At 35.3% G+C, this 26,397-nt stretch overlaps 1 long non-coding RNA gene across 1 annotated transcript in view; it reads left to right on the top strand.

The window, feature by feature from the left end:
- LOC124078795 (uncharacterized) overlaps positions 1-26,397 on the top strand; it is a 91,609-nt gene that overhangs the window by 42,249 nt on the left and 22,963 nt on the right. The window lies entirely within an intron of this gene.

Below are 26,397 nucleotides of genomic sequence, written 5' to 3'. Positions count from 1 at the left end.
ATACTCAATCATTTTTAATCACCATGCATATTTGAAGAGGAAATATTATCAAGGAAGATTTCCTAGAGTAGGAGATATATAAAGATTTCTTGTTTGTTTGTTTGTTTTTATAATAATAATAACAACAACAACAATGAAACCCAGGACACTAGATAGGCAAATGGAGAGGGAGTAATGAACAAAAGAACCAATATGGGCAAAAGTTTGAAGACATTTAAAAACAATGCAAGATTTTAGTGATAGAATTAGTTTTCAATTAAGCAAAGGCAAGATCAGAAAGCACAATAAGAGCTTGTTACCTCTACTGTTTTATGGAAGCCATGGACCACAAGGCAAAAAGCAACAGGTCTTGAAGTTGAATACCAGGGATTCCTTGAAAGGCACAGTGATTCCCTTGGAGCTCCTGCTGCACGTTGCTCTGCCATTCCTCCAACAGAGTGGACTCTCCCAAAGCAGATTTCCCTTAGAAAGGGTTAGAGGAGAAGGGGCAGGAGTGGGAGATTGTCCCAGCTTGGGACTTCATGTACATGATCTATGGATTTAGCAAATCTTTCCAGGCATGCAGATCTATCATAGAAATTCTACAGTGCTTTAGAGTAACAAAGTCCAAGAGAAAGCAAATAATGAGACCTCTATAATAAAAATGTAAAGGAAATGGCTCTTATCATTAAAATACACAGAGGATTTTCCCAACAGGCAGTGAATGAGAGTTAACAAACTGGAATACTTTCCCTGCATGGTTTTATCAAGTAAACAAACATCAAACAGGAAGTGCATGAGAAATGGGAGGGATTATTGGTTGGGTTAATAATAGTCTATGTTTGGAATTTTTCTCCAGAAAATGAGTCTAGTAGAGAAGAATTCAGACAGAGGCTTTGCTATAGGATATTTTGCTGAATTTTAGTTTGAGTGAAAATACTAAACAGGGATTTTGTTTCTTTGGCTCAAGATGTATTCAAATCCCTGAACATTTTAGAGAATTAGTAGAACCTACATAGTCTTTCCAAAGGATTTCGGTGCTCAGGAATCACTTATAGTAATAGAGGCAACAAAAGGGACTGAAATTTTTATTCCTTCTGAGAAAAGGGGTAAATTTGACTCCATACCATGTGTATGAATTAAGTAGATGTCAGATGTGACAGCCGGTGAAGAAACACTGAAGAAAAGCTCCACCTTCCTTCAGAGATGAGATTTCTGGATCAAAAGTGTGGTGTCAGGGATACAATCCCAGAGGCTGCAGGTGCTTGTTGACATACTTGATGTCTCTGAGCCTGAGTTCCCATCCGAGATAAAGGCGAATTTGGTTGTATAGAGCTCCTTATGACTGTAACATGAGCACTCTTTGTAAATGTGCTTCACTTTGCCTGCAATGAACACTGTTTGCTTTTTGACTGACCAGCATCTTTTATTTTTTCTTCAAATGATAATTAAGATTTAGTCTGTACACTGGATGATAGCTTTCTCTTAACAGAAATAGCTTCAGTGAAGACACAAATGCATTTTCAACATGTGGTATAAGTCTGACACAAGACAGGCGCTTGATATATATTTATTGAATAATGCAGTTCAGGTGAGGCTTCATTTCTCACCTTTGAGAAGACAGTGACCAAGCCTAGCTGATAAAAAGCATCATGGTGTTTGTATAAATTTTTGTGTCTTAAAAGGTGTAAGGATGTGATGTAAGTTAGCCAAATGATGTTCAATGTCAGAATCCTGTTAGTACCATTAAAATAGGAAAATCTTTTAAAGAAATATGATATACATACATCGTGGAGTTTTATTCAGCCATAAAGAAGAATGAAATTATGTCATTTGCTGGAACAGGAGAACAGCATGCTAAGTGAAAAAATGTCAGACTCACAAAAGCAAGGGGCATGTGTTATTTCTCCTATGTGGAAGCTAGAGAGAAAACAAAGATGAAAAAGATAGGGAGGGATCTCATTAAAATAGAAGGGAGACCAGTAGAATAGAAGAAGGAGATGGGGGATGGAGGGGAGGGAAAGGAGAGCTACTGGGGAGTGAAACTGATCAAATTACACTGTTTTATTTTGTGCATGCATGAATATGTAACAACAAATCCCACTGTTATGTATGATTATAATACCACAGTAAAAAGGAGATATATATTATTATTATTATTATTTCTTTTGCTAAATTTCAATGAGTTTCTAAAGTTTACCATAAGAAATCTGAGCAGTCTAGTCAACTCACAGGTAGCAACATTGAAAAGAAAAAAAAAAAAGAAAGAAGGGAATAAGAGGGTGAGGTGGGTAAGGAAAGAGGGAGGGAGAGAGGGAGAGAGGAGTGATGGTACCCGTATGCATTAGGGTAGCCTGAGTGCCTAGGCACCCCATTCCCAAAGGAAGATGTGTCTCCGGGGCTTCTTAGTTATAAGTGGCAAGGATTTAAGCTGTATTTAAGCCTACTTGGTTTTCTGTAATTTGCACTTTAAAAAATCTTACCTTCAATAAGCCTGGGTACTAAGATTAAAATTGAATGCTTTTGTTTGAAAAAGAGAAATGTTGGAATTATATTCCCCATTTAAATAAATAATAACTGATATCAAGAAACTTTTCCTGCTGTTTTCACCCTGAAATGCATTAGAATTTAGACTTGGTAATCCAATGAAACTGCATGCAAATCCCAATTCTATGATTTAAAGGTGGAGTAGCCCAATACAGTTCTTAGAAGCACATAGAAAATGCTCAATCAATTCTGTTGAATGAATGAATTGGTAAATAGATCAATAACTTGGCAAAGTTGCCTAACTCTCCTGTGGAAAGTGGTATAGAATATAATAGTGGATTGTAAACTATGATTCTTTAGGACACAATTAAGAAATGCTTCTTTTCTTTATTTCTTAAACATGGAATAAGTGAAAAGTGTAGCAAAAGAAAGCCAGGCCATTGTATCCCAACACACCCACAGCAATGTTATTAATTTGAGCCTTTATGGAAGGAAGTTGGCAAATAACCCTTATATGTGTTGTTGTTATGTTCAACAGCTTTCTAAAAATGTCTCTACTCTGCTTATCCACTTCACCCTGAGTCACTCCCTGTTCTGTCTATAATGTGGGATTCAGAGTAGAAATTAACTCATCATATAAGAGCAGAATTCAGGTTCTCCACCATAAGAGAAGTAGATTTGCTTTGTCATGGAGAGAAGCCATCTGTATGCACCTCCACCATTCTCCAAGGGTGAGTGATAGGGCAGCATTTCCTGAACTGCATAGAAAATTACAGTCTATAGACAGATGGGATCAAAAAGAAGGTGCCAACATGGAAATAGCTATTGGTGATGTCAAATAAAGTGTCACACTAATTAACATATACACATGTTTGTGATGTTTTTATAGAAGGATGTTCCATGTGAGAATTGCTTTTAATGAAAATTTTTGCAATAAGCAGCTTCATCATTTTTCTTCTTGAAACCCTGCTTATGAATTGTTTTAACAGAACAGTTGTAATATTGCAAGTTATAGATATGTCTGCTGTGCTTTTAAAATAACATATCTTGGAATTGGAAATATATGATTAAGAAAATAAAACAGGATTTAAGAATGAAGTTGATTTAGAAGATTTTAGCAACAGACTATAATAGAAAAGAATTGGCCATATTCCCCTCTTGATAATGGCATAGAGAAAGAAGAAAGAATTTCTTCGTGAAGTAGACAACCGACTGTTCTTATGACCTGGATTTCTAGAAGCTCCTATAGGGGCATGAATGCCTTGTGGAGAATAGGAGGAGGCCAGGAGGCTTTGAACCCCAAATTCAGTGTACATCTCTGTACATAAGATTCTCCCTATATTGACAAATGTCACCATGGACAATAACAATGAATTTACATTCCTGCAAATGGCCAATTTGTGGTTTAGAAGGATTTTCTTAAATATGGTCCAGTTACACCTCCTATCACAATCACTTGCATGTTTAAACTGCAATCTCTGAGCTCCATACCAAGCCCATTCATCTAGCAGGGAGGGCACTGGAAATTTTGCAATTGGAAACCATGATCAGAAGCAATCTAATATAGCATAATCAGTGATTAAAAGAAAAGTTTAAAATCAAATTGAGTTTGAATTCAGGTTCCACCAGTTAATGATGTTCTGTAAAACACTGAGCAGTTTACTTATGTTTGTTATACTTCAGTTTCTTGGTCCTCAAAATGAGCGCAAACATAGATTAAATAATACCTATATTACATATACTATAAATTGTTAAAATTTTATTGGTGTAAGGAACGTAGAGAAGTGCTAAGGCTAAATACATGTGCAAGAAATTAATTTTTGGATGTTTTCATATAAGGAAATTATTTTAACACATGATTTTCCCATACTCTCTCACTGCTTCCTAGTATTTGCTTTATTTGAACTATAAACTCTGTAATATCTATGCTGATTCACTCATACCTTTGCAAAGTAACTAGAATATTATTCTCTGGACAGTTTTTAAAATTTGATTTCACTTAATACTGCCTCCTTTTCTTGTTAGAGCCAAAGAAAGAAGAATGATGTTTATCAGCTTTGTATCCCAAAGAATTAACCTTAGTGTCTCTGGATTGAGAAAATTCTTTTGAACTCAAACCCAGATTATTTTTGGAGTTTAACAAAACTTTCCCTATTAAATGTAGTGTTGTGTTCCTTTATGTGTTTATTGATTTTCTTTCTTTCTTCTTCCTTTTTTTTGCTTCTCCTTAAGTATATAAAGTCTTCGAAGTATTCCCTCCACTTGTCTTCTCATCTCAGCTCGTCTTGCATCTCTCTCCCCATTCCCATGCTGAGCTTTTTGCACATGAAACTATTTGTTTTTGCACAAAGTCCATAAGCTGTCTTAGCTAAGAGGCACACATGTGCTGCACTCTCTAACTGAAGTCTTTCTCAGAATCTTCCTCATCTTCATTCTAAGTTGTCTGTCAATAAGTCTGGGTCTTGGTCCACTCCATGAGGAGCATCTTGCAGACAGGGACCTTGTCTCTTTGATCACTAGATCACTAGTGTCTAGGAGAAGGAATCATGCACATTTCTATTTTTTTTTTTAAAAAGGAGCCAATCAGGAAGCTATCATCTAGGACTTCATCAGTTTGGCATTGGCAGGAATCAGGGTGGTCATGATCTCAACTGGTAACATGGCAATGGATATGCTTGGGGATAGACCATCCAGCTAGAAAGACAACCATCAAGGTGAGGAACATTCTCTTTAAGGAAGCATTCCAAGAAAGCCCTTAGAGGTGTGTCCAGGCTTCTCCCAGACCATCCTCAGAATCACTGCACCTCACTTGCATTCTCTTGCTTACTTGCCATATTCAAGGGAAGGGGCTGCTGAGAGCATGTGAGGGCCTCAGAGACTTGACTTATCAGCAAAGAGGGGAATAGTTTTCAAGACAAAACCCCTTCCCATGTTTCCTGCTTCCTCAAGTAAACTATGGTGAAGAGGAAGTTTGTTTCATGAATGCTGAAGAAAATTTTAGATCCACTAACCTGGGTTCAGAGATCGAGTCTAACCATTACCAACCACATATTATCTTTTTAACTCATTTATCTATAAAAAGAAACAAGTGATACCTATATTGCAAGGTTATTCTGAAAATTAAAGATGATGTGGAAAGAGCTTCTACTATAAAGTGAGTCTTTGGTAGATGGAAGTTAGTGTTCACGTTATTTTCATAATTTAAGAAATAGATACTTACTTAACATGAGGTACAGATGAAACACAAAATTCTATATCTTCACTAAACATAATCTCTAAATCAGACTTAGTCTGAACACCTTTGTGCAGTGTAAGATTATATATTTTCAGCTCAGTTTCAATGTATTTTATTTACAGGTAGCCCTTAAATCTGAGATAAAATCAATAAAGTTTAAATGCTGTATTGATTTCAATCTACCAACAGCAGCAAATAGTCAGAAGCTTGCATATATCCTTTATCCAGATGAGTTGTCGTCAACACAGTGTACCCAAAACATTTGGACTTTGTATCATAAAGTTAAATGCCTTTTGCTAACTTATGAAAAAATTCTCATATTTATAACACCTGGATGTTTCAGCTTTTACAAGTTTCTTATGAGAATATATTACTAATCCTTTTTCTTCTTTACATTTTAGGAAACTTAGATCGGAGAGATTAAGTGACTTGACCAAGTTAATTCAATAAGTTATTGGTAGAGAAAAGATTGAACTTGTGTTTCTAACCATAAGTTTGTGGCATTTTTGCTATTTTCAAACTGTTATGTTGTCTCCTTAACAGATGTTACCAAAAATAAAAAAAAAGATTGCCTTGTAAGACATCAATTTACTTTAGTCATCAAAATATTAAATTTTGATTGGACAAGCAAATAAAAATCTTGGAAACCAAAGGGCAAGAGAACATTCTGATGATATTTTTAGTAAAAATTGGAATCACCTATCCCTGAAGATGATTTGTTTTGAGATGATTTGTTTTGAGCCTTAAGCAAAATATAAATTTTCAATAATTCAGTGTTCCTTACAATTTCAACATTGGCCAAAACATTCAGGGATGGATAAATGTGATATCTTGATCCTAAGTAAGACACGAATCTACTTCAATACTGCAATAAAGGCTCTTTCTTTTAAAACTGCTAACAAAGCACTTCTCTTAGTATGCTCATAACATGGGTAATAAATCATCTAATCTTCTATGCAGAAAACACCACCTTAATTTTCTTTTTTCTTTACAGTGCTCTTTACCAGCGCTAACTTTGTCAGCACATCATTCCCAATGACCAATCTATAGACATCAGATGTTTCCTAAAACATCTTAAATTATATGTTAATAAAGTGAATTATATATCAAAGTACCAAAACTAAATACAAATGATGTCTGAGAGTTACATAAGGCTAGAGACCATGTTTTCATCTTTAATTCCCAGTTCATTCATCTTTTTCGATAGAGGGAAGGCATTCAAAACATGCATGCTACATAGAATGGGATAATGCATAAAATTATCACTATATCCTTACTATTAATAAGAGAGACAAATAATTATCTAATTCTATTTGTACAGCTCTAAATTTTAGATACTAAGGCACATGCCCAGAAACTTACATCTCAATAAAAATATAGAAACCTTTGGCTAAATATGCCATCCCTATTAAGAAACTCCTCCTTCTATTTGGGATTGTTTTTTCCTGGATATCAGAACCTGCTGGTGTTTTACATAAGTCTGCCCATGAGTACCACTGAACATGTACTCAATGCATGCCAGGAACTATGCTTAAAACCACATATCCTGTTTTATTTAGTCTTTCAACAATCTATGAGCAGACCTTTGAAAATGACTATCAGTCACTTGTCCAGTATGACATGAAAGTTAATAATGGGAGTAGATATCGATTCTGTGTTTTCTGGCTCCAAAGCACATGTCCTTAAACAGGATGTTCTTCTGTCACAGATTGCAATACACTAAAACTTTTTCTTTCTTTCAGTTTTTTAATTTCATAAAGTCAACAAGTATTTTAGGGGCTCATCCTTTCTATCATATTCTGAGTCAAGTATTACTAAAAGATGCTATTTCCCACTTTGAGCCAGACCTGTCTCTCTTCTTTCACTGGCTTTCCCTAAGGGAGGCAGGACCAGACTCTGAGACATTTTCTGGAACACATTCAGTAAGTGCCTTAAAAGTGGTAGAGCAGTGAGATATCTTCCACTCCCCCCTTCCATGTTCAGAGAATAATAAGAGGCCAAATTTCTTTTGTATGGAGGGAAGTAGGACATCTTCTCTCTGTGTTCTTCCTGAGGCATGCTCAGGGTTTAGTGGTCTGTCAAGGGGATTGCTTTGTCGGGGCTTATTCCATTTTACTCCTTTCCCTCTAGCACTGAAGGGTAAGTTCTTATCACATTACAGTGGTAAGATTGCACCCCAAGGTCCAAGAAGGGAGAGAAAACAAGATTTAAGATCAGGGATCTTAGTCATTTCTATCTGAACAATGGAGGAAGTGAAAACCAGCCCTGTAAACACGGAGTGCAGCATTCACAATAGAACATAAATAATACTCAGACTGGGCGAAAAGTGTAGCCCCTCGACTATGTGTACCTAACATATAGGTGAGGGTCTTCATGACCACTACAAGGACAGGCGGATGTGAAACTCTGGAACTGGGCATCCTCTTCTCCTGATGAAAATTGCCTTCAAGTGATTGCTGCTGCTTTAGTATAGCAATTCCAATACCATTTTACTCCTCTGCTTCCTACATAAAATCTATTTTGATACCCAGTTATTAAATCGACCTCACTTTTTGATAATGTCTGAACCCAAACTGTTCCCACTTCCTCAACCTACTGAACTCTCTACTGGAAGCCCAAATCCCATCAGAAACTCCTCCCAATTCTCCTCTCCGACACACGTTTCCATGGGCCTCAACATCATCTTGACTATGAGTATGTTCCAAACCACACCACATTCTCCAAACCTTGAGGCAATTCTGTATTACGGGATTCTGGGTCCATGCTTAGCTATAAATCAAAGTTATACATGCTTGTCTACAGGATTATTATGCTTCACAATATAGCTCCTGTCTTTTGCACTATGATAACAAAATAACAAATGGGGTGGCTTATAATCAACATAAACTTATTTCTTAGTGTTGTGGAGGCTGGAGTCTGAGGTCAGGGTGCTGGCACGGTTATGTTCTGGTGAGGGTTCTCTGACTGTTTGAAAATTATTGATTTCTCATTGGATTCTAACACAGCAGAGAGAAATATAGCTAGCTTCCTGGACAGCTTGTGGCTCTAATCCTATTCCTGAGGGCTCCACCCTTATAACCCAATTACCTCCTAAAACCTGAATATCACCTTTGAATATCATCACGTTGGTATTAAGGTTTCAATATATGGATTTGGGGAGGAAAGGAACATTTAGAGCCTTTCAGTTCCTTCAGTCAAGAGATTGATGAGGAAAAAGAAAAAAATGGGTGATATTCAGAACTATACAGCATGCTGAAACATGAAGACCAGAATGCTTTCTGTCTGCCTTGCCCTTTTTCCTGTGTTTTTGGTGGGTTAAGCTGGAGAAAGATCTTTAGAGGTAGAAAGGACTAGACATATTCTTCTTTGTTTTTATTTATTTTTGTCACCACTCGGTTCTTCACTCGAGCGCCTGCTTCGTCTTAGTGTGGGTTAATCAGCCCATGTTGCTGTACGCAATTGACAAGGGTTTTGCTAGCACTGCTGGGTCTTCCCTCCTGACAGGGGAATCCACAGGAGGCAGGAGCAGAGGCTCCCCCAAGACCTTCAGCCCACATCACTGTTCCACTGCTCCTTCTTAACTGAGAAGCACTGTTTGGAGGTGAGGTATGTGTTGGTGTCTGTGTTTGTGGAGGGAGGAGAGGGATTACTTGGATACATGATTTGCCACTAATGAAGCTATTAGAACTAGAAATAGATGGGAAAGAGGGGGAATGTGAAATTCTGGAACTAACACCTACAATCCTGCAGCCAGAAACTGGAAAATACTCCTCACAGAGGTTCTTGTATATCAGCAAAGGCAAACATTAACCAAGGACTCAGAATAATGTGTGAGTCGAGCTTGTGGGCAGATTCAAGGGGCTTTGAGAGCTTAGAGATAGGGAATTTAATTTAGAGCCCATGAGGGACTTTGCATTTAAGTTGTAAAAAATGAGTAGAAGCTGGCTGGGGAATCTGGTGTGAGAAAGCAGCCAAGGGGGCAAAAGCCTAGGTGATGGACCCCAAGTCATGAGAGCTTGGAGTGAACGAAACTCAATGTTAAATGCATCATCTGGGGGATTAAGCTTTCCAAATATGAACTTTGGAAGGACACAGATGTTCAGTCCATTGCACCTCTCTCATTCCAAAAATTGCTATGGAAAAGGGGGGTAAAGCATTATTCAGAATAAACAGCATGCCAATAAATTCCTATGTTGATACCATTTCCCTGGCATTTATGTATTAGGAGATGAGGGCTTTGGAAGGAGAGTAGGTCAAGGGAGTGGAGCAATGAATGAAATTAATACTTCTAATAGAGGACCCTTGCCCTTCTACTATGTGAGGACACAAGAAGAAGGTATGATCTGTGAGCCAGTAAGTCCCTGTCATGGACTTTCTGGACTTGCAAACTGTGAAAAAGAAATTTTTGTTGTTTATAAACTATGGTCGATGGTATTTTGTTATAGTAACCTTAAATGCACCAAGACAAACCTCTATCGAATGAAGAAGAAGAGAGAGTGCTGAAGGATAATTCTGAGCCATGTTAAAGAGATTTCTTGGCCAGGTTTTTGGATACCATCAAAATGTAAGTGCTTCTCAACAAGAGAGAAAGACCATGTATTCAATCTAATTTTACACTTTATCAAGAAAAACTGGATTGCTCCAGGTCTCTCTTCCTTTCTTTCTCTCCCACCTCCTCTGCTACTCTGTGTTCAGATGTCTCCTCATCTTACCTACAATATTATTCTCTTGGGTTTGCTCAATAGCTGGTGTATTCCCTGTATATTTAGATATATTTTTTAATATATCTAAATTATTATATATTTTAGATATATCTATATATTCGATATAGATCTAATATACATATAATAATTTAGATATATATATAATTTAGATAGATAGATCTAATATATATATATATAATTTAGATATATATTAGATATATCTAAGTATTAGATATATCAGATACTTGGTTCAGATACTTAGAACACGTGAGCTAGGCAGCATATTCAAATTCTATGATGATAAGATTGTTGTAATGTTTAACTGAATTATTTTATGGAAAACAGTTATAATGTTAGCTTAGCATATAGTAAGCACTCGATAACTGTTTTTCTCTAGGTTTCTGTGGAGCCTATCTATCTATTGCTTGGTGCCTGCTCATCATTCATTCCCTTTTCTACTAATGCCGTTAAAATGTACTTCTCCTTGCTTTAAATCCTTGGCACAGCTGTACACTCTGGCTCCAGGTGTGAGTGGATACCTGTCCTAGCCCTGACAGTCAGAATCACAGTAATTTTTTCAAAATGGATTGTAACATTCTCTAAGTTGATGAGTCTGTATCCCATGGCTTTTTACAAAACTATTTGGAAAGACAACATCTTTTTAATACTTTCTAGGCAGGATTAAATAGTAAATATTCACCAACATAGGAGTTTCTTCCTGCCCGTGGGTACTGGGTTTGATTTTCAGCTCTTGTCTTATTGAAAGACCAATATTGGAGAATGTTCTAAACCTCCTGACCATCTATGCCTATTATTAAAAAATGATGACAATTATTGCTCTGAATCAAAGTAGACTATTACCAGAATTAAACAAAGAAACTGAATATAAATAAGGTTTCTATATAATTAAGTGCAGAAAAATAATAATTATATATATTAGTGTCATTGCCATTATTGCTGTTTTTTTTTTTTTACTGCAACAAAAACTCAAAGTAGGAACTCAATAGAATACAATGAATTTTCACCATGCAGATTGTTTCATAACTGGCTATATCATTTGGAACATTTTTTTTTCAAATGACAAAAGCAATGCATCAGGGATTTGAATCATTCTTCTCCCAAGGGGAAGGTACTGAGTTTATGATGATTGATTGTGACCTTGAAAATATAATTATTTCCACAGGACTGAAAATGTAATTTATTCCTTTCTGTATTTAGGACAGGTAGAAGAATCTCACACTGACCTGCAGAAATGGTGGGAGGGTACCTGCCATTCAAAATACAAATGAGACCATTGCAGAACTATAAAGTGAGCTCTCCCACTATGTTTTGCAAATATATTCAAGTATTCAGCTTTAAAATGCCCATATTTTTAATTCTATATGTTATTTATTATTAGATCTTGTCAATCAACAATATAAGAAAAAAAAAATCCAAGGGACTAATTGTGCTAAATACCCCCAGCTAGGTTTGATGTGACACCACAAGAGATTTTGAATTTTAGACTCTAATAGACTAAGAAAACTTATGGAAATTACCAATATTTATCCTGAGTATCCAGTATAAGTACTTAGTTTCATATATTTCTGGTCAAAAAGCTCAAGTCTAATATTTACTAGTTTGTTTACTCAAATTTAAGACCAACTGACTTTGATCTTAGTTCTGTGTCTTTAAACTTGGTACACTAATGATTTCTTTGCAGACTAATATCTTTAATGAGCTTCATAAAGAAAAGATGTTCAGTGTATGGTAGATATTCTTATTATAATATTTTTCAAATTTAAAAAACAAAAGGTCAATTTACTTTACATTGCATGTAATTTGTGTGTGTGTGTGCGCGCACACACACACACACACACATACACACAGACACACATGGAATCAAATCCCAGGTCTTGTTCTTGTGCTAGTTGCACAAGTGCTGTGCTACTGAGCAACATCCTTTTTATTTTTATTTTGAGTCAGGGTCTTTCTAAATTTCCTGACTATTTCAAACTTGCAATCCTCCTGCCCCAGCCCTCGAAGAAGCTGCAATTACAGGCATATGCCACTACATCTGGCTTGTAAACTTCTTGAAAAAATGATATTTTTCTTTTTATTTCTCTGTTTCCCTGACTATACCAACAGAACCAACTTCTGGAGCCTGTGCATTTTTTTCTATTCCTTTGTCTTCAGAGTATGGGATTTTCTTTTTTAAAGAATTCTGGATCCTTGATTACTCCATACCCTACCCATTGCTGCACAGTGACTTTTTCTTTTCAATTTCTTCAAATATTTCTTCCACCAAAGTACTCCTCTCATTCTTTCTCTCCACCTGTATTTTACATTTCCTTTGAAACACAGATTCAGTTTTTCTGAAGGCAGCAAAACTTTACCTCTTTTTAGGGTCAAAATAAAAGAGTGACAACAATAGACTGCTTAGAATACAGTAGGGTTCAGTGCCATAGCAGAACAGTGACCTTCCAAAGATGTTCGTATCCTAAATTATGAACTCTGCAACTATTTTAGATTATATGGCAAGGGGTAATCAAAGTTGTAGATAACATTAAGCTGATTAATCAGCTGACTTTAGGATGGGGAGATTATCCTGGATTATCCAGCAGGCTCAAAAAATAAAAAAATAAAAAATAACAAGAGTGCTTAAAGCAGAAGAGCCCCTGTCAAAATAACTGCAAGAGTCCTTAAAAATTGAAGAAGAGGTCAGAACAATAAATGTCAGAATGATTCTAGCTATTTCTAGCTTTGAAGACAGAAAGAGTAAAAATGTAAAAATGAAGGAAAATTGTATAAACTGAAAAAGACAGGGAAACTGATTCTCACCCAGAGCCTCCAACAAAGAATAGAGCCCTTTCGATACCTTGAATTTAGCCTAGTAAGATCCATTTGAGACTTCTAACTTCCCAAACTGTAAGACAATACAACTAGATTTTTCTTTTGAAATTTGTTATTGATGCTCCATCTTTATGGGGCCTATTAAGGTAATTTAATACACATATACAATGTGTAATAATAGACTCAGCATAATATGCATTTCCATCTGCAAGAGTGATTTTTAAAAATATTTTAATTTGTTATATGACAGCAGAATGCATTACAATTCATATTACACATATAGAGCACAATTTTTCATATTTCTGGTTGTGTACAAGTATATTCACACCATTCATGTTTTCATACATGTACTTAGGGTAATGATGTCCATCTCATTTCACTATCTTTTTTATACCCCTTGTCTCACTCTTCCCCCTCCTTCCCCTTTGCCCTATCTAGAGTTCATCTAATCTTCCTGTGCTCCCCCTCCCAACTCACTATAAATCAGCCTCCTTATATCAGAGAAAGTGTTTGGCATTTGGTGTTTTGGGATTGGCTAACTTCACTTAGCATTATATTCTCCAACTCCATTCATTTACCTGCAAATGCCATGGCATTATTCTCTTTTATTCCTGAGTAATATTCCATTGTCTATATATACTACATTTTCTTTATCCATTCATCTCCTGAAGGTTACCTAGCTTGGTTTCATAGTTTAGCTATAGTGAATTTTGCTGCAATAAACATTGATGTTGCTGTTCCCTGTAATATGCTGTTTTTAAGTCCTTTGGGTATAGACCGAGGATGGGATAGTTCATCATATTTTTAAAATTAAAAACCTTGCTTTGGATCTCTGAATGACCACGTGGAAGACAAGTGCTCTGCCTTTTTATTGGTTCAAAAATACTACTTGAGCAAGAACTTACCTTTCAGTCCTTTTGAGCCATTATAACTTCTCAAGTGCAAATCAATTTGTACAAGAGTTGTTATGCTCTGAATAGTATCCCATGTTTAGAGTTGTGAATATTGAACAAAATGTCATGTAAAATACTATACAGAACACATGATATAACACTAACCAAATAGTAGTTAAATAATTCCTTATTTACATCCTCCAACACTATATTCTACAATGGTCTTGTCTATATAATTGTCTTTGTGCTTCTTGTCTCCATACTTTGCTAGGGAACACTCTCTTCTCTATTTTAGTCAGCATAGTATTTTAAAGAAGGACATTGAAAAATTTGTTACACTGAGCTTCACTCCCTCTCATGCTGTCTCTTAAATTGTTTATCTTCCAACTTTAATTTTTCTTAACCTCTGTTACAGCATGTATAAAATAATATTCAATCAAGGAAGATAACTATTATGTTTAGTTCTTATATACATAACTAATGTATGTCAAGCGTCCATTGCATTGCATATTAAAAAGAATTAAATAATTCATTCATCAGTTAAGTTACATTATAAAAGTTTTATGCAAGATTGGTATAATAGTATATATATTTAATTATCTTATGATATATTATGACATTGCAACAGGAAATTGAGTTTTAAAGACAGCAAACCATGAGATCAATGGAGGAAAATTACAACTTCAAGGAAGGACACTTAGGTTAGAATTTTGTGCTCCTATGCATACCAGTCATATAGCCACGTTTTCATATAATCATTGACCTTTTCACCTAACTTCAATTTTTATATGCATAGAGTAGAGCAACCTGGGTAGGTTTTAAAGAAATCGGAGAGAACATATAACACAAAACCTGGAGCACAGTAGGTGTACAAGAAGTGATTTTTATTATCATTATCACTATAAAGCTTGGGTTACAAATGATTAGTAATAACCATCATTTTATAGATTGGCCAACATTATTGTTATCAACAAAATTGTATTGTGTTGATGGCATTTTCTTAATGTTCAATGTGTCATCCCATTGCAACATGCTGAAATTGGTGACAGAGTAACAGGCTTGACTTGAACACGTATTGGCTAAGTTCTGAAGATGATAAATGATTTTCATTAAAATTCACCCTATTCTACATAACCCAAATACTATACAATGTTAAATCTTTTCAGAAATCAAGAGTCCATATGAATACAAAACAGAGGTCATTTGAAAAGGGAGACAGGTTCATCAATTAATTTGCATATGTAGTTAGACGTCCTGTATAGTTACCCATTAAGTAATCATGAAAATATAAATCACTGATTCACATTAGCTTTATATTATCAGATGCTATGCAGCCATGGCACCAAAAAAGTAATAGATACTCACCAACAATATTTACTGAACCATCACAGTCTGGGAATTAAAAACCCCACCAAGCCAGTGATCACTTCAAGAAGGTTCTTCTTGCCTTCTTTGAAACTTGATCAAGGTCCTAGTTTTAACCTCCATTGGTGCAGACACAGTCAGTAGTCAAATTCATAGCCCCATTTTTTGACTCTTTATATAATACAGGTTTATGCATCCATTGCTTTGCAATTTTCAGTGCTGTCATTCCTCCTATTCCCAAGCTCCAGTTTCAAAGATATGCTTGATTTTTTTCCCTTTGCAGATCGTTTTCTCAATATCACTCATTGTGCTTCCTTACTGTCTCTGTTAACTTCCTTGTGAAGATCTTTAATACTTTAACAGATCAATTCTGATGGTCACCTAATCTTTAGTTGTGATGTCCTATTTTCAGGAAATATATGCCTGAATAGCAAATTCAAATGTTTCTAGGACCAGCAAAAGATGCCAGGAGTGAAACCAGTTGTGGATAAAAGCACATTTTGCATATTCCTAGGGAATATGATTTATTTGCTTGAATGTATATGATCTGTACGATTTTTCTTGAAAATATATGCTTTTTCCAATTTTCATCACTTGCCAATTATCTTTTTGTTTTTATTAACTTACATTTGCCCTTCTTGTAATATTAAACAGTACTAAAAATGTCACAGAGAAATATAGCAATTCTCTGTCCCACATTTTCTACTCCTAATTCTCGTGCTTTCAAAGAAAACATTTTCAGTAAATTTACCTCTTCCATTTTGGGCTTGAATCTATATTTCTCTTAGGAAACTTATGTTACTGTTGATTTTTCTGTTTTCTATTAGCATTCTACTCTGGAAAGGGAATGCTCTCCTTGCATACTCTTCTCCAGGACCCACAATCACAGCCTTCTCACACCATGACAACAGCGGTTCCGAAATGTTGGCATACATGAGGGTGAATGAATGGGTTTATGAAACCCAGACTTGGGGTGTTATTCTCAGAGTTTCTGATTCAGAGTTCTGAAGTGGGAACCGTCAAAGAAGGCTCACCATCACTATTCTCACATGGTCCCAACACTGCTATTCTGGGGACAAACTTTGCGAACCACTGACTTTTCTTAGCATTAGTATGTGCAAAATAAATATTTGGTGTTTTATTTTAATGACACAAATATCGTTCAGTTGTGTGCCACTTGGTGTACTATAATTGTAATTCCATGATACTGCAAAATGTTGCTATTCCTGGTTGTGATAAGTTTTCTTTCCAATTTCTTATTTCTAAGCTCTCTAATAAAAGTAACACTTCCCAGTGTTCCAACATGTTAAAAAATATATTGGTTTATTTTGAATTTTAGAAGCATCATATCTGGAAGAAATATATATGAATATATATATATGTACATATACAGATATGTACATACACATATAAGTGTCTCCACATTAATACACACACCACACAAACATATATATAATTATATTTTATATTATTTCCAATTTCTTATTATTTACGCTTCTATCACAGTATTTACTCAAAACATAGAGAAATTTTCTTTGAATAATTTAATTGGATTGGATCTTTGGTTTTCCTAGATTTCATTTCTTGTGTTTGCACTTTTATTTTTCAAAAGCACATCTTCCAGTATCTCCCCTTAAATAAATTAATACATGAATATATTTTTAATATGTCTATATATTTGATTTCAAGTTTGATTAGCTATACTTTTATAGTTTACAAAATTATTTATTTTAATAATTTTGAAGCTTGCTTCATTTTTTCCTTTTAGTGTTGTTATTAGCAAACCTGATTTTTTAAATTCAGGAAACTGTGTGTGTTTGTGTTTCTATGTGTGTGTGTGTGTGTGTGGTTGCATACATGCATGTGGATGCACATGTATTCACACATATAAATTGAGGTTATTGTAATTTTGAAAGGCTGAAATATTGCAAACCCAGGGGGAGTATGGCAGAGACTTATTAAAACTATTAGATGGAAGTAAACAAAATATCAGAACATCTAAGTGGCAAAGTGGCATAAAAGGAAAATATGTTTCCTGAGAAATGTTTTCATTATAGAAAAATAAAGTTGGAAGTGTGTGTGTGTGTGTGTGTGTGTGTATGTGTTTGTGTTCTGCACACTTTCTGATCCTCCAGATTGTGTTCCTTCAGGAAGTGTGTCCCCATCTTCACTGGCCCCCGTGGAACCATTTATGACAAACCCTGCCTCTATCTTTGGGCTGGGTAAATGACCCAGGTTGGTTGCTCCCAAATACCAGATCTAGAAATTGTTATGTAGCCAAACACAACCAACCTTGTGAGTGTGTGGTGATTTGATGAACATTTCTTTTGTATTGGGTTTGCAAAATGTGAGGATATGGTAGTGTTAGTCAATACACTTAGCAGGTAGTAAGGCTCTTCCTAAGAAGAAATCTAAATAGAGACAAAGAGAAAAACTCAGCTGTGAAGACATGGATAATCTCCAGAATTCACTTCTGTTCTTACCTGATACATAAGACAATGAATTTCCTTTGTAAATCAAACATCGGCTCTTTTCCCAATTTGGAATGGATAAGGTTCATAAAAATATATAATCAATTCACCCTTGTGGGAAAGTCATTTACGTCCTTATACAGGATAGTTAATATTTTGGATTTCATATTTGCAATCAGAAAAGATTTTAAAGGATCCAAGGGCGTCTTGTTAGCATGTTCTCCAATGTTCATTTGCAATTCACAACACCTTTTCAATGTAAGTATAAATTCAAAGTTGAAGAGATTATAAAGTGCTGTGGTAAGTGTATTTGATAAACCACAAATACTACTAACAATTATATTATCAGGATTGTTTTGTTTTAAGTTTTATTAATATCACTAGGCTCTTAATGTCACCGATTTATGATTTTTCAAGCATTCCACAGCATAGAGCTATGGCATGTGGATCAGTGTGACTAGTGTCACAATGCTTTTATTGTAGCATCATTTATTAGTGTGAATAATAACACTGTAGAGAACAAATTATATGGCAGACCATTATATTTCTGGAAAGTTTTATCATCACCAATCACAGTGCCACATGCTCCTCTTGCTTCTGTTATTCTGCACCATTTTAATGCCTCTATTTTGTATGCCTTGCCTCTTATCCCTTCAATCATAATCTCACTTTAATTGCCTCTTCTCTGGCAAATATAAACATTATCTTCCTTACTCCTGGAATTAATAACTTCTCTGATGGCTTATCATCTTTTTTGTTCTCCAGTGCACAGTTTCCAATTAAAATGGAAATTAAATGGAACTGCATACAACAACCAAAATCATATATGTAGCTTCTGGTGGATTTGGATTCCATTGAGTGCTAAACAGAAACTTTATGTATGAGTCTTTTACCTGTTTGTTGTTTTCCATAAATATATATATATATATATATATATATATATATATATATACACACACACATATATATATATATATATATATATATATATATGTGTGTGTGTGTATATATATATACACACACACACCTTTTACCTGTTTGTTGTTTTCCATAAATATATACATATATAATGTTTATATATATTCATATATATATGGGGGGTGCTTATTATTCATTGGCATTTTCATTTCTCCACCTGGAACTTCTTAATCCATTTTACTGAGAGTCCCATTTTTCTCTTCCATTTACTCATATTTGTTTGATCTCTTTCTTGTTTGAATATGATTCTTACATTTATCAGTTTTATGTTTATTTGATTTGACTGCGTGAACTTGAAGGCTGCTTTGAGAAGTGAGTGTGCTTCCTGCTAGTGCCCTCACTGATCTGACCACTCTCGTCCTATGCACAAGGGCCTCACTGCCTGATCCACTGATATCCAGTCTAGAAGCTCAGAGGTACTTTGATCCGTGGGCTGATTTTGGTCAGGCAGTATGGACATAAACTGCTTCAAGATGGGCTTGATCCTCTAAAAGGCTGCAGAGTTCTAGAGGTAGGTCATCCACTGTACCTGAGGTCACTGGCATCTCCTGAATTTCCTCCTTGTTTCCTTTATTTTCCCACTGGTTGAAGGCTATGGCCCCCAGAGCTGATTTTGGGACTTCATATTGCTTCTGCTTCCCAATTTTATAGACTAGAACTTTGATATTTCCTTCTTCACATTTCAAAATAACTTTTCCTATATTCTCTTCTACTTACCTATTATTATTTACTTGGGTTCATTTGACAAAGTAATTTATGGTCATGATTAATTAAAATATAGAAATGGCAGCCAATCGGGCCTTCACTACAGGTCAGAATAAATTAAAATCAGATGGCAGAATAAATTAAAATCTTCAGTAATTCTAACATATGAGAAAAGTATCATTTAACATTTTGGAATATAATCCTTCTTTTAAAAAATTTATGCTACAGAAGAATAATTACAGTTAAAAATTCAGTTTACATTTTACATAATTCTTAACCTCTCTTTCCCTTTTAACAATGTACTCTGAATATTTTCTTTTTCTTTTTTTTAATGGCAGCAGAATGGATTTTGATTCATTGTACACAACTGCAGCACAACTTTTTATTTCTTTGTATACAATGTAGCCTAGTACCATATGTGCAGCCATATATGTGCCTAGGGTAATAATGTCCATCACATTCCACCATTTTCCTGCCCCCATATCCCCTCCCCTCCACTCCCCTCCTTCCCCTTTGCCCAATCAAAGTTCCTCCATTCCCCCTCCCCCCTATTATGGATCAGCATCCACTTATCAGAGAGAACATTCAGCCTTTGGATTTGGGGGATTGGCTTACTTCACTTAGCATGATATTCTCCAGCTCCATCCACTTACATGTAAGTGTCATAATTTTATTATCTTTTAATTCTGAGTAATATTTCATTGTGTATACATATCACAGTTTCTTTATCCAGTCATCTATTGAAGGGCATCTAGGTTGCTTCCATTAATATTTTCTTAAAGAAAGATTCCTATATTAATCAGCTCAAGCTGCCACAATAAAATTCTACAGAATAAGTGGCTAAAGCACAACCAAAACAAAACAAAAACAACAACAACAACAACAAAACAATTTCACAGTTCTGGGGGTTAGAAGCCTAGAATCAAGTTACTATTGGGTTTGTTTCTATTGAGGTCTCTTTTTCTGACTTGCTCATAGCTTCTTTATCAGTATGTCCTCTCATGACCTTTTCTGGGGTGGGGGCAGGAGAGAGTTAGTTTTAGTATTGGATTAGAGCCCCACTCATGATCTAATTTCACTTTAATTACGTTCCAAAGGCCCTCTCTCAAAATATACTCACCTTGGAGGTTGGTGCTTCAACATGGATTTGGGAGAGACATAATTGAGTCCATAATTTCTCTAATGTAATTTTTAATATCTGGAATTTCTTAATTATATGGGAATAAGTTGGGTTTCATAATATTGAATTTGTACACTTGAATCTTGTTCAATTCTTGGCCTTACTTTTATTTTTTTTTGAAATTATAAATAATGTTACAGTAGACATTCTTTCTTATATAACGTCTTACATTATCAAGTGTTTCCTTTGGATAAAATATTCATAGAAATAAAATGGCTTGGTCAAACCAGATTTAAGTTTTAACACACTCCCAAAGGTTTTTCAGGAAGATAATAACAATTTGTCTTCACAATATTTGTGATCAGCCTGTCAATCTCTTGAAGGATTCCCAACACTACCAACACTTTCTTTAAATAAATGTCATTCTGATAGGAAAAAAAAACCAAAACATTTTTATTTCATCAAAATGTTTTCCCCTTTATTTTGTGAGTAACAGAGCATATCATGTTTTGGCTCTCCTCCTTCTCTCATAGACTGAAGCTATGACTGCCTATGATTTGTATGTGGCTTAAGCATGTCCCTCAGAGGTCATGTGTTCAAAGCTTAATCTCCAGCATGGTTACATTGAAGTGGTGCCACAATTTTATGAAATGGCCTGTGAGAAGTAATTTAGGGTGCATGTTTTTCTTAAGGGAGTGTACTGATCCTCATTCTTGCAATAAGTCCTACAAAGGGGCTCATAAAAATGAGCCTATCCCATTATCTTGGGTCCTTCCTCATATGGTCTTTTTTTCCCTACTTTTTTTGCTGTCTTTGGTGTAGCAAATTGGGCCTTCACTTCAGGTCAAAGAGATGGCAGTGCTCCGTGTTGTACTTACAGTCTCCAAACCTGGGTAGTAAATAAATCTCTCTTTCTTTTAAAGTACCCAGCTTCAGGTATTTTGTTATAACAGCACACACACACACACACACACACACACACAAAAAGCTAAGCTTTGTCTCAACTCTGTTCTTGTGGTAAGGGATTAGCTATTCACTATTGTACCTCTCTAAAACAATCACTTACCTTCTTCACCCACTAATAATTTCTAGAATTGTGCTTGGTACTTTGGAACCTATGTACACTTGACTACTTCATCATAGCAAGCTTCTGTTGGACCTTAGCTAGTTCATCTTTTTATGTCTTTGCATAATTCATGCTCTCTGTCAGATATGGTCATGCATGACTTATTCGTATTTCTAATCTTGGAAACACTAAACTCAAAGATCACTTTTATGGAATACTTCCTTGATTTTCCCTTTCTTGTTAAATAGCCAATTTGGCCAACTCCAAGTACATATATCTACACAAAAACAGTGTCCCAAAGGCAATAAATCATATTTGTTGTTATCATACTCCATTATCATATACTATAGAACTTTTCACTCTGTTATTTAACCATTGCCTTTTCTCCTATATATTATCCATTAGACTGACTACACTGTCCTTGGAGACAAGGTACTTATTTTGTTTAGTATTCAAATCATGGGGCATGGTAATTAACCTTTAAAATAAGTTAATAAACAGAGTGTGGGGGCGGATTATCTTGGTTTAAAATCATCCTATCAAAGTTAGCTATACCTTTGCTTCTCTTCCATCACTGAGGCCAAATTTGACCCTTTTAATGGGTCAATTATGCCTTACTATGAAATACCTGAGGTAGCTAACTTTATAAAATGACATTCATTTAGCTTAGAGTTTTGGAAGTTCAAGGGTATGGTGACTGTCAGCTCAGTTCTGGTGAAGACCCCAAGGCTTCTAGCAGATGGTGGACATTGATGGTGAGCACATGTACTGGGACAAGCAGAGGAAACAGAATGGGGTACATTTCCTTTCTGAGGGCATGCCTCCAGTAACCTAAGGACCTCCCTCTAGGCCTCACTTCTGGAAAGTCCATTCCATCTCTTAATAGAGCAACCCTGTGAGCCACGCCTTCAACCAATGGAGCGTTGGGGCTACTCAAATCAAACTCATACTATGAGAAAACTGAATGTACTTGCTGAGGAATTGGAGTCACACTTGATTCATGTTAGTTTTTTCTCTTATAAGTCTAGGTTTAACTTAATATTCTTAAAGGTTTGGGGGTAAAAAATAGACTTTTCAAAAGATTTAGAATAGTTTTAGATTTATTAGATAGTTTTAAAGTACAGATAGGTACCATGCCTTCATCAAGTTGCTTCTGTTCAGCATTTTATATTCTAATGATACATTTATCACCTTTGAGAGACTAACACTCATACCTTATTATCAATTATACATTATTGGGAGTTTGCTATTTTTTCCTAATGGCTTTTTATTTTTAGGTATCATTTCTTCTTAAGTTTCTCTGGTTTGTAACACTTTTCAGTGATGTCGATATGAGCAGTACTGGTCAAGTATTCTGTAGGTTACCAATTCAAATTTGTGTTACAATTTTCTACTTAAAATTATGTCTTAATTAATTCAATCTGCTGTAATTCAATCTGTCTATTCCATAGACTGGGTAGCTTGTAAACAACAGAATTCTATTTATCATATAGCCAGGATGCTGGAAATTACAAGATCAAAGTGTCAATAGGATGTTGTCTGGAAAGGGCAAACTTTCTGGCTCATAAATGGTGTTTTTTGCTTTGTCCTTCCAAGGAATAGGGGTGAGGGAGGTCTCTTTTGGGCCCATTTTCTTAAGGGACTAATTCTGTTCATGAGGGTTCCACCGTCATCACGAAATCACCACCTGCTCCTACATCTTAGTGGTAAGGATTTCAACACATGCATTTCGGAAGTACTCCAAAATTCAGGCCATACCACTGAGCTCTTTGGTTTTGGGAATGAAGACCAAATTTGGGAAGTGCCATTCTCATTCTGTCATATCTAGGGTAAATGATATCAACATCTGGCATGATGTCATGGCAAAGGTAATATTTGTAGATTTTCTTCTCCATAAATCACTTTTACCTCTTTTCCATTGACTCATTGACATCCCTTTGGATTATAATCCAATTGTACATCATTTGCTCTTTTCTTCAAATTGTTCTCGTTGTGAACATCAGGAGCATTTCAGTATTGTAATGAAATATCTAAGGCTGGGGAACCTCATGAAGGGAAGTAAATTTCAACATATGCAGCCTGGGTGGCCACTGAAGTCACATCCAAACCACAGCAACTCTCTTGTCCCTTTGACGTGAGACTGTCCCTTTGTCTCTTTGAGATCTTCCTCACTTTCTGTAAACACAAAGTTTTCCAGAGTCATTTAGTTTATTCTCTTCTCCAGACCTGGAATCAATCATTTCTCAAAGGAGTTCTGGATCCTTTTCTTGAATATATATAAAAAACTAAGATCTGAATGCTTGGTTTCCTCTCCAACATGACTTCCTGAGTTGGATGGCCATCCATGTCATTACTACATCAAACATCTACGCACATTCCCCACTCCTGCCTGGAAGCACCTCTGTGCCCTGGCCTTCAGGGATTTGATGGCACCAGTGCAGCCAAAATCTTAGGGCTCTCTTTACTACTGCTCAGACTTTTCTTACCTACAATACAGACCCGGATTTCTCTTCTTATTCACATCTTAGTGATCATTCATTTTATTCTTACCTCATTTTTCTCCCATATCATTACAAATTTTGAGTCCCAACAGTTTCATTTTATAGTTACCTTGTATATAAGTGGATAGTAATGTCATTTTTGTGGGAACTGGTTATAAATGGAGACCTTTGTAAGGCATAGAAAAATAAGATTACTCTGCAAATATAACCATTAAGAGTGTCCTCACTGATTGATTTCATTAAGTTTATAGTAATTATAGACCTACATATTTTTTCTGTTTCTCTGCTCATGAAAATGTCTTTGAATAATGGTGTTTCATGAAGTCAGGAACACAAAAATTGAAATGGTAAAGTGAAATATAAGGCCAGTTGTCAGTGTTCTTAAAACATTTGGTTCACTTTTTCTATTATAGTTTGAAATTAGTTATACTCAGTAGAATAGACAATGTTAAATAGCATCTATTAAGAATGATGTTATTCAATAGAAACTTAATATATTTGCAAACTTTCAATTAATTATTCTCAACATATCCTTTTAGAATGTCTTTGACTTGAGTTGAGGGATACGTCCTATGATTTTTAGAAATGTTTATGAGAATGAGGCAACTCCTAGTTGTCTATTTTGTTCACATAATTAGAAAATCAATTATATCCAATCTCTTATCAATGTATGATTTACCTGGAATTCTCTATACTTTGAAAAGCTGCCTGGTACAGTTTTATTAAAGTAACTTAAAATTCTCCAAATTACTTAGGACATCCCCCTTGAAAATGTTTATTGGTATCATTCTCTTTCAAAACTATATTTTCATTTCTAAAAGAAATATGTTATTTCCTAAATTAATAACTTCATTAGCAAAAGCTAGGTCACCATCCACTTATGTGACATCCACAGTGATTGCTTACAGAAGAGTATACTTGAGTGCACATTGGATTCAAAAAGTCTTCATAACATACATCTAGTTCCTTATTTAATAGAAAATATTTATTTCAAATAACAGAAATAAATTTCAAGACATGATTTATTTTATGGGCTTGGACACTAATATTTTCCTTTTCCTCCTGAGTGATTGCAATGATTAACTTTTGTTACGTTTTAATAAATATTTTTCACACAGTCCTTGAAACACACCATAGGAAGAATGTGCAGAAACAAACAAACAAAAAAAGACTTGTTTATGAAATGAAGACTTTTACTTTATGTAGAAGCCTTTCACTGAGTTGGTAGGTTATATATAGGTGCTGTCCAGAAAATAACTTTTTTTTTTTTTTTGGCATCTGTGTTAGTATAGTGGTCAGAACTGTGAGCTCAGGAGCTAAGCTTGGATCTAAGGTTCCAATCCAGGTCCTCTTATCACCAGTTTGTTATCTGGAACAAGTTACTTAACCTCTCATCTGGAAGCTGAAGCTAGTATATACGCTAGTAGCTTCATAGGATAATAGTGTTCTTAATAATAGCATGTATAAAAGCATTTGTCACAGGACCTGAAACATCTAAAGTGTTCAATAATTTTTAGAGTCTCCTATTTCTCACACAAGAATTCAGATGTGATGGCTAGTTTTATAGATTCACTTGACTGAGACATGGGGTGCCTAGATATTTTGTTTAAAATTGTCTTGAGAGTTTTTATGAAGTTGTTTTGGTTTTGGATGAGATTAACATTCAAATTGATAGACTTGAATAAAAGCAGATTCCCAGCACTAATGTAGATGGGCCTTATCTAATCAGTAGAAGGCCTGCATAGAACAAAATGGTTGACTTTCCTCTAAGTAAGAGACCATTTCTCCTGCCTGACAGCCTTTTTTCTGCCTTCCACTGAAATTGGAACATCAAGTCCTTTGCCTTAAGCCTTTTGACTTTTGGACTGAAACTATACCATAGCTCTCCTGGGTCTCCAGCTTCCTAATTCATCCTGCAGATCTGGGTACATTCCAGCCTCCATTATCACCTGAGCCAATTTCTTATAATAAATTGTGTGTGTGTGTGTGTGTGTGTGTGTGTTGGCTCTATTCTCTGTTGAAACTATTTTTATTATTTGGATCTGGAATGTCTCCCAAAGAT

This window comes from Marmota monax, unplaced genomic scaffold, assembly GCF_021218885.2.
Source record: "Marmota monax isolate L192 unplaced genomic scaffold, Marmota_monax_Labrador192_F-V1.1 WCK01_AAM20220418_F8-fsc00009, whole genome shotgun sequence".
Lineage (NCBI taxonomy): Eukaryota > Metazoa > Chordata > Mammalia > Rodentia > Sciuridae > Marmota > Marmota monax.
The sequence above is the reverse complement of the archived record's forward strand: the minus strand, read 5'-3'. Positions and strand labels throughout refer to the sequence as shown.